Raw genomic sequence first — 18,043 nt, forward strand, 5'->3', positions numbered from 1 at the left:
TTAAAGACCAGGGAGTAAACGGGGGGCTGGATGCTGCCCAGACTCTGTGTGTCAGCAAAACATATCTGAGCTCAGCGAAGTAACCCAGGACCAAGTGTTTCCCTCAGTGGAATAATTAGACAACAGAGGTGGGCAATTTAGAAAAGATAACTTCTTCTGTCCCTGCTTTAGAATTTCTATTACAAGCAAAACCCAATCCTTAGCAAGATTTAAGAGCGTGGGACAAAGACTGCTAGATGTTGAACTGCTGGGAGTGGAGCCCACGTTTTATTTATCTTTGTATCCAAGCACATCCGCGGTGCCTGCCACGAGGCAGATACTCAGTGAATGTTGGGTGGATGAAGGATTCCTCTGTGCTTTCATGGGGTATTTATATGGTATGGGAATTCAGTCATTTTTTGCCCCACTAGGTGGAGATGGATGCTTTCTGTTCTCCATGTTTACTTTGAACACCATTTAGCTACAGGGATGTTCTAAAATGAAATAAGGAAATCAGCTTTAATACTATTTTATATATACAGACAGATACACTTTCTGACGACGTGCAGATATGAAGGCTCTCCCTGGAAGATGCTTTTGTAACCTAAATTGCTCTAGAATGAGGTTAGAGATGGGGAAGAAAGGGAAAGTAAGGTAAAACTCACAGCTTAATTTCCAGACAGGATTGCTGCTTTAAAAATGAATTTCAGGTGCTTCTTGGCATACTTGGCCCAAGCACTGGAGATTTAACAATGATTTGTGATTTGGTGTGACCCAGAACATGGCCCAATGGTCCTCTATCCTTTGAAGCAGTCAGTCTGTTCTCTTGATTGCTGTTCTGGACTGTCTCCCCATCACTCCCCATCAGGGCCCCATTCCTTCTGCTCTGTCCTGGTGGAACAGTCCCTTGACCTTCATTCTTCCACTACTCTAGTCTCGACTTCTCCTTGTTGCTAGATTACTCTATTATTGCTTCTCAAATTGTGGTTCCCAGACCAGCAGCATTAGCATTGCCTGGGAACTTAGAAATGCAGATTCTCGGGCCTCACTCTGGACCTACTCAAGAAGAAACCTTGATGTGGGGCCCAGCAATTTTAACAAGCAAGGTAATCTCCAAGGTGAGAACCACTGCTGTACGCAAAGCTCAGTTCTGAGCATATCACCCCTTGGCCCAATACCCTTTATTGCTTTCCTGCCGACAACCACGAGTGTGCGTGTGTGTGTGTGTGTGTGTGTGTCTGTGCGCGCCCTTCTATCCAAGGCCTTCTGCAATCAAGCACCAGCTCATGTGTCCCCACGCAGGCAGGTGTGTTCCACAGTCATCCTAATGGGTTACCTGCTCTTCCCTCTGCCCTCCTGCCGCCTCTCTCTGTTAATGTTGGGTCCTCTGCTAGAAATACCCACCTCCTCCCTCTCCTTGTAGAAACCTTACTCATTCTTTAAGGCTCACTTAAAAATTAATATTTATCTAAGGAATCCATACTTGTGCCTTTAAAACCAAATAGTACTGAAGGCTTTATAAAGAACCGTGACAGGCCCTCCCCAACCTCACAACTCCAATCCTTCCTATCCCCCCAGTTCCATTCCCCGTGGAAACCACTTGAGCCGTTTCTATCACAGTTGTTCTGGTGTTTACCTCTATTTATATAACTAATACGCAAATACTTGTATTTAAAAGTAATTTTAAAATATTAGACACTAACTTCTTGCCATGGTAGATAAAATTTGAGTAGGTAAAATTGCAGGTGGATGAAATTTGGTCGACACCCCATTCCCCTCTTCACTCTTCTCAATCTGTCCTCACTTAAATCTTTATTCATGCAAAGTTCATCTTGGCATGGAAGGCGACCCCTTTCCTGGAACATGTTCAGAGACTGCTCCTCCCCTGCTCCCACAGAGCTCTGTATCTCTCTTAGTGCACTGTCCCCCTTGCCCTTCCACGTTTGTATGTATGTGTCTCCCATTCCCACCAGCTTGTAAGAGCCAGGAAAGTCTAATCCGTCTTTTACTTTCTCTGAATCCTCCCAGGGCAAAGCACAGGGCCTGGGATATAGTACACACTTAGCAAACGTGGCCAATTTAACCGTAAAGTAAAATATCTGCCTGACCTTTGAAGCTTGCTGGTGTGACAGCAGTACTTGGAATGAGTCTTCCCGTTCCAATGTGGTTTTCCAACATTATTGTGGGGAATAGTAAACTGGGGTCAGGAGACTTGAGCCAGACCACCTTCTTGGTGACTTCTTTTAAGACCTTGGGGAAGGCACTTAATGGTTTTGCTTCCGTTTTTTCATCTATAGAGTGGCAACAATAATATCTATGGACAGAGTTGTAGGGAGGACCAAATACAACAGCACACGTTATCAGGTATAAGGCATTACATTGATTCCTTATGTTTAAAACACAAAGGCAAACCATTTTCTGGTAGCAAATGGGGCTATAATGAACATTAAAACCAACCTTTAAATAGAAAACTTTATTTTTAGATGATCCAGGGGGTCTTTCTTCCAAGATCAGCCTAAGATTTTTTCGGAGGAAACTGTATTCTCATTGTCCTGAAATTTGAAGCAAGAAAACTCAATCATTTAAGACCATTTGCCTATTCTTACTTGTTGATGAGAAATCCCCACTACTGCCACCCTTTTAGCCTATGAAGGGATTGTAAGCTTTGTCTTGATTTGATGACTGAACAATAAAATCTACCAAAGGCACGTTTTCTAAGCCTTGTCTGGCTCTACCCAGTAGAAAAGTGTGAGCTACTGTTCTATCAAAACTAATTGAATTTTAAATCTACAACCAAGTCTCAATTACCAAGGTTAATGGGACTACATGCATACATAATTCTCTCTTACATTTAGACAGTGCTTTTAACTTCTTCAAAGCACTTTTCACTGTACTGCATATATAAAACAGATGCATTTTTTTAAATCCACAAATAAGGTAAAAAATAAATCTTAAGATCAATAATTTCAACTTTGTACCTGTCAAAAGCTATTAGAACTTGCAAAATTGTCTAAGAGGACTTTCATTGCCCTACTCTCCTCTCGACCCCTCTCAACTAAGGCCAGAAAAGACCGAAAGATCTGGAGGAATCTCCAGAGGAGAGGAAGCCAGAGAGGGAAGGAAGCCAAGGACCCGGGCCATCCACAGCCTGGATCATTAGCCTCAGCGTAATTGAGAATAACTGACTGTATGTGTGACTATGGCCAGAAAATCCAGAAAGAGAGGAAAAGGCAAAGAAAATGACGTGTGAGTAACAGTATTTACAGGGTCTGTCTTTGTCATCCTCTCAACAAGCATTATTGAGTGCCTACTGTAATGACAGGTGCTTTCAACAAAGAGGATGGACACAGCAATGAACAACCCAGGCAAGACTGCTATTTTCATAGTGATGACCTTCCTGGATGGTGCAGACAGACAACAAACACAAAGACACACAACTTCACATAAACGAGATAACTTCAGGTGGCACTAAGCTCTGTGGAGTCCATAAACACAGGAATGTGATAGAGCCTTGGGGAGGGGATGCTGTTGTAGATAAGCTTGCCAGGGAAGGCCTCAGGGTATCTGAGCTGCAATCTGCGAGAAGAGCCCACCCTGTGCAGGTCTGCAAACCAGATGATGGAATGAGTGAACTCGCCAAGTATGCTAGAGGGAGAGGGGTCCAGGCCAGTTTCAAGGGGTTCCAGGAAAGTCACTGTTCTGTGGTTATTCACTTTGTGTCCTTCTGGGGATATTACTAAAACCTCTCCAGGACCCCAGATTTATTGCCTCTACAATGCGGGTTGCTAACACTGATCACCTGGACAGGGGAGCGCTGAGAAATAATGGGTAAACAATTGTGAGGAGCCACATAAATGCTAAATAATGCTCACGGTAATAAGCTTGTATTAAAGTCAGCATCTTGATAGGCAGCTCACAATCGGATACCTTGGCAAATGTGTAAATTGACGTGGCTGCTCCCTGTGCACACCAGCACCATCCTTTAAAACAGAAAAAAATAAATGAGCCTATGGTCATGATATTCGAAGTAGTTAGTGATCAAACAACTGTCTGGAGAGAAAGCTGGTGTGTGAAGTGTAAAATGGGAGCAGGAAGATAACGGCACATCACAGCCCAGCTCACGCAGAGGATAACTCATGAATTGACTGGACGCTTGCTGGTGCACACACCATCCGCTCCAGGGTGGTACTCTAACCCCGTCGGGACTAGGTGCTGCCACCAAAAGCCCCAGCAGACAGGAAGGGGAGTGAGAAGGAGCCAGAACGGAAGCATCTCTGGCAGCAGCCCTCTCTGGCCCTCTTGGCCTTGGAAAGCCACCCCTGGGGGAGGACTGAGCAGCCAGCACCAAGGGCCCTAACTTGGAAGGGCACCAAGGAAGTGGTGGGGGGGGGGTGTGAGGGAGGAGGAATGAGCATTGCATTTCTCCCTATGAGAATGAAATATCCCAACGCCAGGAGAGACTTCAGTTGTCGTTATAACTGAGCCTCCCCACACAGAGATATGAGTCCACCCCTTAGAAGCAAATCTTCCTCTCCCAAAACCTCCCCCCAAAATATAACATTAACATCACAAAAAATGAATTCTTTTTTGTGGGTCCTACCATCTCTTTGATATAAATACACAAGTGCCTAAACATTCTTTCCCATCTCCCATCCCACATCGGCCATCAGATTGTCAGACACACACACACACGCACACAAGCACATGCTCACATAAATACCACACACACCCAATTCCTTTGTTAAGCCCTGGCTCAGCTATTATAAGGTACCTGTGGAGTGTAGGTCACATAGCAGAAAAGTTTAAACTACTGTTGCTTCTACTCTGAAAAGCAGACAGGAAGAAAAGACAATAAAAAAGAAAACACTTGTTTTAAGGCTGATACTAAACACTCTACTCCACGTTGACTGAGGTCACTTTCCCACTGTGGGATGGGGAGAATCGAGATGATCTCTGAGGTGCTATGAACCCACAGTGCAGACTTCACGTTTTGAGGCTTGACTAGAAACGACGGGGACGTGAAAAAGAACACGGCGAGATAATCCTAGGCTTCAGGAAATTATGGTTTAAACTGGGCTGGAGAAAGACCAAGATCCTCAAAAAAAACCTAATTGATTTTAACCAAATGGAGTAATTTTAAAATGTGAAATACACTGGGATATCATATTAAAAGTATTCTGGGAGAGCATGCCGCATGGGACATGCTAAGTGCTGAATTTCCTGCTGCTAAGGGAGGCATTCCTATCTGCCAGTGTCTCATGCTGCTCAGACCTGAATCACTCATTTAGGTAGACCATTTGTCCAAGTGCGTCATTTCCCAAAATAGCCAATGGAGGAATCCAGGGAGAACTGTCCTGAGGAGATGTGGTCATCCTCAAGGCCAAATCAGTCTAGACTAAGATGGTTCTTAGCAAGACTGCCCAAAGGGCTTCTAGACTTTGTTTGGTAAGTGCTGTTAATGCCTTGGTTACAATGGACTGTTGATAAGGTGGGAGATAATGTCAGAAGGGAGGAAGGTACCTGCTCACATCTTTTGCTTTTAACTTAAGCTAACCCATAAAATCCACTATCAAACCCCAAGGAATGCTCCCAATCATTGTCTTGGACCCTTCATTTCGCTTTGCTTTGTTTTTTTTTTTTCAACTCTCCATTTCTGTTTTTACCTGGCACTGACTTGCTTGACTCCTCTTCTCCTCTCAGCTTCTGGCTCTGTGCTCCCCCTTTAGACTTGATGAGTAATTTGGGTTCTCCTGCTTTTCACCTTTGGCACCCCTTCAAAAATGGGTTAGGTTTATCTTCCGGCTCTTTCTACTTCTGACTGCTTGGAAGTTTGCATCATACTTAGCCAAGTTTTGATCCCAGGACCTTTCCCTGGCTTTGACCTGTCTCAGTGGCATCTGTGCTGGGCTTGACTCCTCCAGGTGAGGGCGTCGGCAAGAGGGAGGATCAAGCAAAGATCAAGCAAGGAAACAGGAAGAACATCTGGCTCAGCTTAAACTGTGCAGGGCACTGAGGCCTTGCTGGCTGTCCAGTCTCTGCTTCCTCCTTCCTCTGCTGCTTTCATTCCCTCCCGTCTCTGACTCTCAATTTTTATTAAGTTTCCACCTTCTGACTGGTCAATCCTCTTCTAGCGTCCCTTTGTAAGATTGAAATGGGAGTGGGAGTGATATCCATTAGCCAAAATAAGTTCGATAGCTGGGAGAAACTGCTGAATCTCTGGTGTCTTTATAGCACTTATCAAATCCCAATTAACCACATTAGTTGGCAAACTGCTCTGGCTTCCCAGGGAGTCAGCTGGTAGGTGAGTCAATAAATATCTGTCAGATGAATGGATGCACACACACTAGTTGTGTAGCATGGCATCAGGTACTTTAAATAATACCAAGTATAAGACTTCATCCTTGGCTGAAGAAGGACATCTTCTCACGGCCATTCACAAAAGGACTGTTTGGAAATATCACCAAGCGCTAGACCAGCTTCGCTATTTCTTCTAGAAAACAAGAAGAAATCTCTTGTTTCAAGAGATGTTTGTGTCATCTCTTAATGCATAACTGGCTTCATGTGGGCAAAAGGGAACGTGAGCAAAGCCCTGGTTAAAGCATAACAGACACCCTTGGGCTAATGAACTGTCGAAGGTATTAGTGTCAGCGGATTTTCTACATAACTGCTTTGTAAACAGCAACACGCATAAACCATAAACAAGGAGAATGAGGTGAGCACCCACAGACCCACCACTCATGTCAAATCCTACAATGTTGATATCACCCCAGAAGCCTCCACTCTCCTGTCTGATAATCTTTCACTTACTTTTCTTTATAATTTCATCACCTGTATAAACTCCCATAAAACATTTAGTTATATCCAGTTTGGGCATCAAAATAGATTAAAAACAACAATTGCAGGTGCATTCAACATTGGACATGAAAAACTGGTTTTTTAATAAGATACTTGAAGTGTACAATTTCCGTAGGTGATCAAGACATTTACTCTTTCGTCCACTTTTATGTTTGCTCACTGCCAATCACTCTACTGCTTAATATTTCAAAGGTATTTTTGCCAAAGCTGCCTTTTGTCTTACACTAATGCTTTCACGGACTCAACTGAATTTTGAAGGAGACTGAGCTCATCATGATGAAATAGAGGTTGATATTCCATAACCATCACTGTAATTATTCCTAATTTGTACTTTGCTTCAAAAACTCTCTTCCCTTGCCCCCTAAAGTCTGTACTTTCAAAATAGTATCTACAGCTTTAATTATACCTGACAATAAACTACACTCACCACAAAATCTTGTCAATCATGGTGTACGTTACTATCTTCAAATATCCTGTTCTTTTAAAACTGCATTTATATCAGGTTCCCAAAGAGTTACAATATTAGCAATGAACGTTTTAACTGTTTCTGTAATTACTGTTGGTAATTACTACAAATCAAAGTTGTACAAACTTTGGATTGGAGGCTGGTTGAATTATCTACCAAACTGGGGTGAATGGTCCTTTAATCAACCGTATACTGAACAAATCTACAGAGTAAAAACTGAGATGGAATTTGAGTGACTTGGTGTCCATCGAGAATCAAATCTGATGCTGTAGTGTTAACAAGGGACTTCAGGTCCAGAATAATTCTGTTAATCACACTTCTTCCAAATTAGTCAGTTAATGTTGTGGATCCTGATGAGACAGGATTTAGGAAGGCAGAGAGCGGCGGGGAATGCTCCTGGTGATAGGATCCTTAGAGCAAAGGACAGAAGACAAAAGGAGAAGGCTGTATTCGTGAGAAGTGATCTGGACCATAAGCACTATAATTATAAGCTTATAATGTGGCCACACTGCTTTCTGTAATGTAATATTTTTGTTGTCTGTTATTTTCCTTGATTCAGGTTTTGTATTTTCCATGATGTAATAGTGAGATCTAGTCTCATTTTTCTGTGTATTTGGATACACTGAGTAGAGTGCTCTGGCTCTACGGGAGACATGAGAAACAAGAGTGGCAAGGAAAGTTAGGTCAGATTATGAAAATTCTTAAAATGTTTATATTGGACTTAATCCTTCACAAGTCATTTAGTTGTTCTCTTTTCTTTTTTCGTAATTGAGAGCACCATGAGGAAAGGAGTGTTTTTGATGATTTATTTCATTTTATTTCTTTCTCTTTTCTTGGAGGAAGATTGGCCCTGAGCTAACATCCGTGCCCATCTTCCTCCATTTCATCTGTGGCTCGCCTGCCACAGCATGGCCTGATAAGCAGTGTATAGGTCTGTGCCAGAATGGGAACCTGCGAACCCCAGGCCACCAAAGGGGAGCACACAAACTTAACCACTACACCACCGGGCTGGCCCCATTTTTGATGATTTCTAAGGGGTAAAAACTAGGCAGGGAGATTAGGTAAGATGATATAGCAAAAATTCAGGCATTAAGAAATAAGGTTAGACTAGGCTGGCAATGGCGGCCATGGATTGGAAAGGAAGGAAGGATGGATGCAGCATCATAAGGGAAAAATTTGCTTCTTTCCCTTTGTCTTTTCATCCATTTGGGCTTTATGATGTTCAGTGCTCCTGATTTATTTCCCTTCCCATTTATATTTTCCTTCTTCCCTTGATAATCTACTTTTGCTTTCCCATTTTTCCCTCTCTTCTCTCCTTTGCTTGCATTCTTATCACCTTCCCTTATAGGACGATGACTGAATCAGGCAAGTAGACATCAAATGGGAGATCTGAGTAGAAACTATAAGATTTACTAATTAGAGTATGTTGCTGCTAAAAACATTTTTTTTTAATCTTTCATCTGCAGTTAAAAAGAAGAAAAGAAAGGTGAGGAGGCAAAAAAGGAGTAGAGAGGAAAAGGGAGAGACTCATTTATCCATTCATTCAAGAAGTGCTGTGTTTCCAGAGAAAGAGAGAGTGCCAAAGAGATAGAGAAAATACCACACAATAATTTGTGTTATTGTAGTTGTATCATCTATTTCCCCTTCTAACTCAGTTGGGTAAAGTAGAGACGCCAGATGGGAGGCTAAAGACTAAGGTGAGATGGGCAGTCTCCCTCCCTCCCTTATTGCCTGCTGCTTCTCATATCAAAAGATGGAGTCTACATCCCTCCCCCTAGGCCTCAGTGACTGGCTCAACCCATAGGATGCTGTGGAGGTGACTTTCTGGGACTTCTGAGGCTAGGCTGTAAGAAGCCTGGTCTTTTGGAATATTTCCGCTTGGGATGCTTTCTTTTGGAACCCAGCCACCACTTTGAGAGATGCCCAAGTCACATGAAGAGGCCACATGCAGGCCCTCCAGTTGGCAGCCCCGAATAAGATAACAGCCAGCATCCTCAGCAAACACAGAAATGAACCATCTTGACATCCAGCACAATAGAGGCAAAGAGGATTGCAGCCCAAGCTGACATCTGACTGTACTTCCTAGGAGACCCCAAGCAAGAACTGCCCAGCGAATCCCAGCCAATCCACAGAACAATACGAGACAAGAACAAGTTACTGTTTCAAGCTACTCCACTTTGTTGTGGTTTGTTATACAGCAATAGATAACTTTTTTCATCCTTACACGAGACACAAAGAATATCGAAAGTCTGAAGATTCATAATGCCACCCGGAATGCATGTATATCTTTTACGTATTTCTTTCCTTTTAAAGGTCACTTTCTTATTCATTAGCCTTGAAATTGGAATTTGAATTGACCTTGATCAGAAATCCTAAGAAATGCTTAAGCAAATATTTTAAGCACTATCATATTTTGAGTACTAGTTCAGGATAAAGTGGTATTGATGTGACAAGAATAATGGATGTGTATTTAGAAGATAGAGTTTAAGTCCTAGTTCTGTCATTTATTACTGTGTGGCCTACAACAAGTTATTTAACATTTCTGCTTCCTAGTTTCCAATGCTATAATGTAATCGAAGGTATTTAGTAATGCATGACAAAACACAGACATTCAGTGAATTTCCATTTCTTTCCTTCCTATGAAAGTCCTGTACTCATAAGTGCAACCATATCGGAGCCTATCATACTGCTTCCTAAAACTAAATATTTTTATTATGTATCCAATATTTCCCTTGATAACTATTTCATAAGCTTCCATAGTGTTGCCTTTACTAGTGTGATCTGCCTCACTTTTCCTGTGGGACAGTTTACTTAATAGATTTTGGGGACTCATTCTGTTGCGGGATTCTTACAAAGACTCTTTTGTGATAACCTTCTTTGGTTTTCAAGGACATGACCCTTTTTCTCGAGTGTGGTTCCCTACTGTAGCAAAAATGTTAACAAGTTAAATGCATATCAAATAAGAATTTTAATTGTTCATCATATGTTTATGAATTGAAATATAGAGTCGAATAGATATAATTGGTAACATTACCCATTTGCTTTGATTTGAGATGTCAAAGTGATTGAAAATATTTTTAATTCAGAATTGAATTACCTTGCTTATTTAAATTTCTCATTTTTGTGTAATTAGGATGAACTAATTTAATTTGCAGTTATCCTTAAATGACTTAACTGATGTCTGCTGAGGTTCTCAAGGCCAAAGGATTATGGAGTCATGCTGAACATCACTCTGTCTCTTAGGCTTGGAAGTACAAGTGCACCTTGTGAAGCCTGGAGACAGCAGTTACAAGCTTGATTTTTTTCTCCATTAATGTTTTTCTTTCTGTTTTGTCCCCCTCACCTCACTCTAGGCTGCTGCATGTTTCCCAGAAGGACCACACATTGCATTTGGAGGTGGTCCTCCTCTTCCAACTTTCTTCTGATTTTATGTCATTTTTACTTGGTGTTGAGCTCACATCTCAGTTCTGCAAAGGAAAGCTGGTAACTTATGGTTGGAATCCCCAAGACAGTGCTCTTTATAGAGACTGAGGGTCCTTTAGCAAATACTGCTTTTCGATGATGCATTTTAATAAGCCTTTTAAAAATCTGGATACCAGACTACCGGCTAGGGTACCTGGAACCAATAATTTTAAAATACTGTTTTTCAAACAGCAGGTCCTGACCCATTAGTGGATTATGAAATAATTCTAGAGGGTGTGACAAGCACTTAAAAAACAATGAAACAAAATGGAATAGATAATATTAGAGTGTATTACACGTAAAAAGGTAAGAACAGTTTCATAAAATTTTTATATTCTTTTGGTGTGTGTGTGTATATACTGATTTACGATAAAAAATAATTTATAGATTTTCTTTGTGAGTTGCCATCAAAAGAATTTGAAAGTCACTACCATGGATTTAAAGTTATCTGAAACAGTTTTGTAATATAGCAGTTTGAGATGAAGCCCCAACAATATATGTAACAAATAAAAGTGTAGATAGGTTTTAGTTGCAAATTTTAAATGGATTGGCAAGTTACTTTTCCTGAGAAGTCTAGCCCTGGGATGCCTGGGTATTTTCCAAAGGGCCAGGAACCAGTTATCCCAATAAACGGTAGGAGCCTAAATGCTCTCTCCCTGGGAGGCTCTGAGGTAACGTTCCTCATCTCACTTGTAATGTGGCTGTTGTCCTGCTGCAGTGGCTGTTGGAAGTACTATGTGTTCCCTAACCAGATCAGAAGGACCCAGTTTTCCCAAGGTCTTGGTCTGCCAGAAAGAAGGCATTGCACTTCTCCCCGATTGGTGGGACCTGCACCCAGCTTGGAAAGCGGGAAAACTCCAGCCCTTAACTCCCCTCTTTGCTAGGGAACCACGTTTTCCTTCCCATTGGGTCCTTGGAAGATGGGAAGAAGCAGTAAGGTTACTTGTGTTTTATCCACACCATGGGAGTCTGTGTTTTTGTGTGAAGGCTGACTCATGTGGAGGAAAGTTCTATGCCTAGAATTATAAAATTAATGCTAATCAGAATAATGCAGCATCCCACTTTCGATCTGCTAATGAGCTTTGGGGAGAGATGGCACATCTTCCTGCAGCTGATGGATGCCCCTTTTAGAGGATGTACAGCATCCTCCCCAGGTCTTCACTCAGCTGGGCTAACACACTTCAGAACAAAAGAATCCTCAGGGCAGGATGGGACCCCTTGCTTTTCTGGTTCTTGTCCCTTGAATTTTCCAAACTTCTCCTCACTTTTCAGTCTACTCTCTCTGCCACTAAAATGGCTGCCTATTAAACTCATCAGTGGAATCTGCCATACTGTGTCACTTAAACTTTTTCCATCTGCTTACGGTTTTTACTTTTTTTTCATAGAAAGCCCTGACCTGAATCTCTACTCTTCTTTTCTAATGCTTTCATTTTGACCTTACTACTGCTGAAAATCAACCAAACTCATTCATCACTGTCCCTCCCTCCAATCTCCATTAACATTATCCTGTTATCCAGGTTTTTAACATACACTCAAGAGATTGTCAACAATAATGGACTAAACCTTTACATGGAACTTCTTTACCCCCACATGGGACACTTTCAAGAATAGGAGCTTTCAGATGAATTAACAATGTGGATAAATTTGTTACCAACGCTAGACTGTCATTCTAAAATATTTTCTACAGCTCAAAACATGGCATAAGGCAGATTCCTATTTAAGAGAAAGGGCCTTCTTTTAAGTTGCCTTGAAGATTCTGAGACTGTCCTTAAGAGCAGTGCTATGAGAGGATAGGAGGCACAATCTCAGTCACCCCAAGAGTTAATTTAAATGGAGAAGGTGAGATGGTTTCCCAAAGCACTGGAATTGATTTTTCCCTGAGTCTCTCCATAGTTGTAAATTCTGATAACCACAGAATATAGAGAAGGAAGAAACTTGGTGTTCCTTCTAACTGCCTCATTTCACAAAGCAAGAAATTGAGGATCAGAGACATGAGGTCATTAAAGTCATCCAGTTATTTAGTTGCTTACCTCGACAAGGAAAGGATGCAGAAAGGATGCAGAAAAGTACAAGTATTTGAGAGCTACTTAGGGACTGTATTAATCAACACTGTAATAATCAGTTGTGTGCCCTTGGGTGCTGCGACAGCTGGGGGTCCACAGCTGTAGCTGAGAAATAAAGTGTGAGGAAGAAACAAAAACTGAGGGAGTCCATCACCACTAGACCTGCCTTACAAGAAATGTCAAAAAGAGCTCTCCTGTCTGAAATGAAAAGGCAAAGGATACAAAGCTTTAAACAAGTTGATAAACAGATAAAATCAGAAAACTGCAACTCTGTATCAGAACATGTTAGTAAACAATTATGATGTAAAGGTTAAAGGGAAAGAAAGCATTAAAAATGACAATAACCATTCCAATTTGGTAACAAATTCACAATACAGAAAGAAATAATTTTGACAACAAAAATAGCAAGGGAAGAAGAAAAGGACAGAACTTGACTAGTCAAATGAAGCAAAAATGCTATCAGCAGAAAAAGAACTATCACATCTGTGAGACCTTTTATACAAACGTCATGGTAACCACAAAACAAAAATTCAGGGCAGAGTCACGAAACATAAAAAATCAGGAAACTGGAAAACACATCACCAAAAACCGTCAAGCTGAAATTGTAGTGAGAAACACAAGGAAAAAGAAACAAAGGAAATACAGAGCAACCATAAAACAAAAGATAAAATGGCAATACCAAGTCCCTATACATCAATAATCATCCTAAATGTAAATGGATTGAATGCACCAATGAAAAGACAGAGAGGCTGCACAGGTTAAGAAAAAGACCCAAAAATGTGCTGCCTCCAGGAGACCCATCTCACTTCTAAAGAAAAACATAGGCTCAGAGTGAAGGGGTGGAAGATGATACTCCAACCAAATGACAGCCAAAAGAAAGTGAGTGTAGCCATAATTCTATCACACAAAATAGACTTCAAGCCAAAAAAAGACAAGAGACAAAGATGGGCATCATATAATGATAAAGGCGATAATCCATCAAGAAGACATAACATTTATTAATATATATGCACCTAACGTAGAAGCACCAAAGTCTATAAAACAACTATTAACAGATCTAAAGGGAGAAACTGACAGCAACACCATAAGAGTAGGGAACTTTAATACCCCACTTACATCAATGGATAGGTCTTCTAGAGAGAAAAATCATCAAAGAAACCTTGACCTTAAATGAAACACTAGACCAGATGAATTGAATAGATGCATATATAATATTCAGTCCAAAAGCAGCAGGATATATATTTTCTCTCAAGTACACATGAAACATTCTCAAAGATACACTGTTGGGAAACAAAACAACTCCCAATAAACTTAAGAAGACTGAAAAGATATCAAGCATCTTTTCCAACCACAATGGTATGAAACTAGAAATCAACCACAAGGAGAAAGCTGGAAAAGTCACAAATATGTGGAGCCTAAACAACGTGCTATTCATTAACTATTGGAACAACAACAAAATTAAAGGAGAAATGGAAAAATATCCGGAGACAAGTGAAAAGGAAAATACAGTGTACCAAAATCTATTGGATACAGCAAAAGCAGTACTAAGAGGGAATTCCTAGCAAAACAGGCCTACCTTGAGAAACAGGAGAAATCTCAAATAAACAATCTAACAATACATCCAAAAGATTCAGAAAAGAAGAAAAATGAAGTGCCCAAAGTCAGGAGAACAAAGGAACTACTAGAAATCAGAGCTGAAATAAATGACATGGAGACTAAAAGACAATAGAAAAGATCAGCGAAACTAAGAGCTAGTTCTTTGAAAATATAAACAAAATTGACAAACCTTTAGGTAGAATAAGACAAAAAGAGAGAAGCCTCAAATAAATAAAATCAGAAAGAGAAGAAATCACAAGCAGTATAACAGAAATACAAAGGATTAAAACAGTATTCTTTATCAATGTTATAAACTACATTAACAAAATGAAGAATAAAAATAACATGATCATCTCAACAGATACAGAGAAAGCATTTGACAACATTCAGCACACATTTATGATAATAACTCTCAAAAAGAACTACAGAAGGAAAGTACCTCAACATAATAAAGGCCATATATGACAAACCAACAGCTAACATTATACTCAATGGTGTAAACTGATAGCTATCCATCTAAGAGCAGGAACAAGGCAAGGATGCCCACGCTCACCCTTCTTAGTCCTAGCCATGGCAATCAAGTAAGAAAAATAAATAAAACATATTCAAACTGGAAAGGAAGAAATAAAACTGTCACTACTTGTGGATGATGAGATTTTACATGTAGAAAACGCTAAAGAATCCATCAAAAAACTAAAAACAAACTAGCAGAAATAAAGAATCAAGAATACAATCCTATTTACAATCTCAAGAAAAAGAATTAAGTGGGTAGGAATAAATTTAACCAATGAGGTGAAAGACCTATACACTGGAAACTATAAGACATTCTTGAAAGAAATTAAAGAAGACATAAAGAAATAGAAGGATATTCTGTGCTCATGGATTAGAAGAATTAACATAGTGAAAAAGTCCATATTACCTAAAGCAATCTACAGATTCAATGTAATCCCTATCAAAACCCCAATGACAGTTTTCACAGAAATAGAAAGAAGAATTCTAAAGTTTATAGGAAACAACAAAAGTCCCCAAAGAGCCAAAGCACTCTAGAGAAAAAAGAACAAAGCCAGAGGCATCACATTCCCTAATTTCAAAGTATACTACGAAGCTGTATTAATCAAAACAGCACGATACTGGCAGAAAAGCAGACACAGATCAATGGAACAGAATTGATAGCCAAGAAATAAACCCATACTTTTAGGAACAGCCAATTTTCAACAAAGGAGCTAAGAACATACAATGGAGAAGGGAAAGTCTCTTCAATAAGCACTGTTGGGAAAACGGACAGCCGCACACAAAAGAATGAAAGCAGACCATTATCTTACACCATGCACAAAAATTACCTCAAAATGGATTAAAGACCTGAATGTAAGACCTGAAACCATAAAACTCCAAAGAAGAAAACGTAGGCAGTAAGCTCTTTGCTATCATTCTTAGCAGTATCTTTTTGAATATGTCTCCTCAGGAAAGGGAAACAAAAGAAAAAATAAGCTAATGGGACTACATCAAACTAAAAAGCGTCTGTATGGCAAAGGAAACATCAATAAAATGAAAAGACAACCTAGCAATTGGAAGAAGATATCTGCAAATCATTTATCCAATAAGGGGTTGCCATCCAAAATACATAAAGAACTCAACAACAAAAGAACAGACTTAGTCAAGAAATGGGCAGAGGATTTGAACAGACATTTTCCCAAAGATATACAGATGGCCAACAGGCACATGAAAAGATGTTCAACATCACTAATTATTAGAGAAATACAAATCAAAACCACAATGAGATATCACCTCATGCCCATCAGAATGGCTATTATTAAAAAGACAAGAAATAAGAAGTGTTGGAGAGGGGCCAGTGCCATGGCCGAGTGGTTAAGTTCATGTGTGCTACTTCAGCGGCCCAGGGTTTTGCCAGTTTGGATCCTGGGCCTGGACATGGCACCACTCATCAAGCCATGCTGAGGTGGCATCCCACACAGCACAGCCAAAAGGACATACAACTAGAATATACAACTATGTACTGGGAGGGTTTTGGGAGAACAAGAAGGAAAAAAAGATAGACAACTGATGTTAGCTCAGGTGCCAATCTTTACAAAGAAAACAGAAGTGTTGGAGAGGATGTGGAGAAAAGGGAGCCCTCATACACTGCTGGTGGGAATGTAAATTGGTGCAGCCACTGTGGAAAACAGTACAGAGATTCCTCAAAAACTTAAAAATAGAATGACCAGGCATGACATCAGCATCCCGGCGGAGTGAGCTCTTCCCTTAGACTCTCCTCCCTAAGAAACAATGAAAAGGACATTCATAAACCAACAGAGGACAGGCACACAACACAAAAGACATCTGAGAGACCCACGCAGCCATATGTCTGAAGGTGGAGGTGCTGGACACCCCAGGGGGAAGAAGGAAGAAGTAAGGGGATCTCCTCTCCCTCCCAGCAATGACCTAGGGCACAGGACCATGCACAGCTCTGAGAAAAGAGGGGGCTGGGGGCAGACTCTGTGGGAATGCCTTCGCTCTCCAAGTTCCCTCACATCCCATAGGAAAGCTCCACAGAGGAGGCTAAGCTATTGTGGGGTTGTCTTCATGAAGCCAGCACGCCAGCAGGACAGACAACGAGGGCAAAGAGAGAACACCCATGGGATGGCACATGCAAAAGAAGTGCCCCTCCCCCTGCTGGGCTCACAAGCTCAGCCAGTCAGCCAGAGCAAGGGACCCCGTCTAGAGTGCCCGTGCGTACATTAGCAAAGTGGCAGCTACAAGCAGGCAATCGCAGATGGGTCCTGTCAGCATAGATTCCAAAGGACAAGAACAGACACCAGGGATCACAGCAGGCTCAGAATACACAGCTCCTGAACCTCCTCCAGTGGTGGCAGGTGCAATCTGCAACCAGATACTATCTATGTGAAGGCACAAACCAACCCCATCAAATAGTATGAAGAAATATATTAATAGTCCAGACTAGAAGGAAAATGAAAAGCACCTAGAAATCAATCCTGAAAATCAATCCTGAAGGTACACAAATTTACAATGTAAACGACAGAGAATTCAAAATAGCTAAGATTAAAAAACTCGAGTTACAAGAAAATTCAGATAGTTCAATTAAATCAGGAATAAAATTAATAAACAGAGGGAATACTTCACAAAAGAGATTGACTCTATAAAGAGAAAACAATCAGAAATGTTGAAGATGAAAAACACAATGAGATAAAGAAAAATCTGGATACCCTGAATTACAGAGCTGACATTTTGGAAGACGGAATTAGCAATCTGGAGGACTGAAATATAAAAAGGCTTCAGATGGAGGAGGAGAGAGAATTGAGACTAAAAAGAAATGAATACATTCTCTGAGAAATATCCGATTCAATTAGGAAATGCAACACAAAAACTATGGGTATTATAGAGGGAGAAGGGAGGGAGAAAGGAGCAGAAAGTCTGTTCAAACCTGGGAAAGGAGCTGGAATTACAAGTAAAAGACGCTAATAGAACTTCTGATCACATCAATGTAAAAAGACCTCCTCCAAGGCATAGAGTAGGAAAACTGGCAAAAGTCAGTGACAAAGAAGAAATATTTTTAAAGGCAGCAAGGCAGAAGAAAATAACTTACAAAGACCATATCAAACTTTCA

General features: G+C 40.7%; 1 protein-coding gene and 1 long non-coding RNA gene across 24 annotated transcripts in view; one reads left to right on the top strand and one right to left on the bottom strand.

The window, feature by feature from the left end:
• CARNMT1 (carnosine N-methyltransferase 1) overlaps window positions 1-18,043 on the top strand; it is a 222,026-nt gene that overhangs the window by 133,144 nt on the left and 70,839 nt on the right. The window lies entirely within an intron of this gene.
• Window positions 1-18,043, bottom strand: part of LOC138920402 (uncharacterized) — a 110,945-nt gene that overhangs the window by 26,898 nt on the left and 66,004 nt on the right. For 17 of the 22 annotated variants that reach the window (XR_011431522.1, XR_011431521.1, XR_011431514.1 and 14 more), the window contains one exon: window positions 2,437-2,531. The exons of 2 other annotated variants lie outside the window; for them this stretch is intronic. This is a non-coding gene — a long non-coding RNA (uncharacterized lncRNA). Of the gene's footprint in view, window positions 1-2,135; window positions 2,294-2,436; window positions 2,532-3,851; window positions 3,960-18,043 lie in introns of those variants that run through there. 3 more of the 22 variants (XR_011431503.1, XR_011431519.1, XR_011431520.1) reach the window with 3 other exon arrangements.

Source organism: Equus caballus, chromosome 23 (assembly GCF_041296265.1).
Source record: "Equus caballus isolate H_3958 breed thoroughbred chromosome 23, TB-T2T, whole genome shotgun sequence".
In the NCBI taxonomy this organism is placed as follows: Eukaryota; Metazoa; Chordata; class Mammalia; order Perissodactyla; family Equidae; genus Equus; species Equus caballus.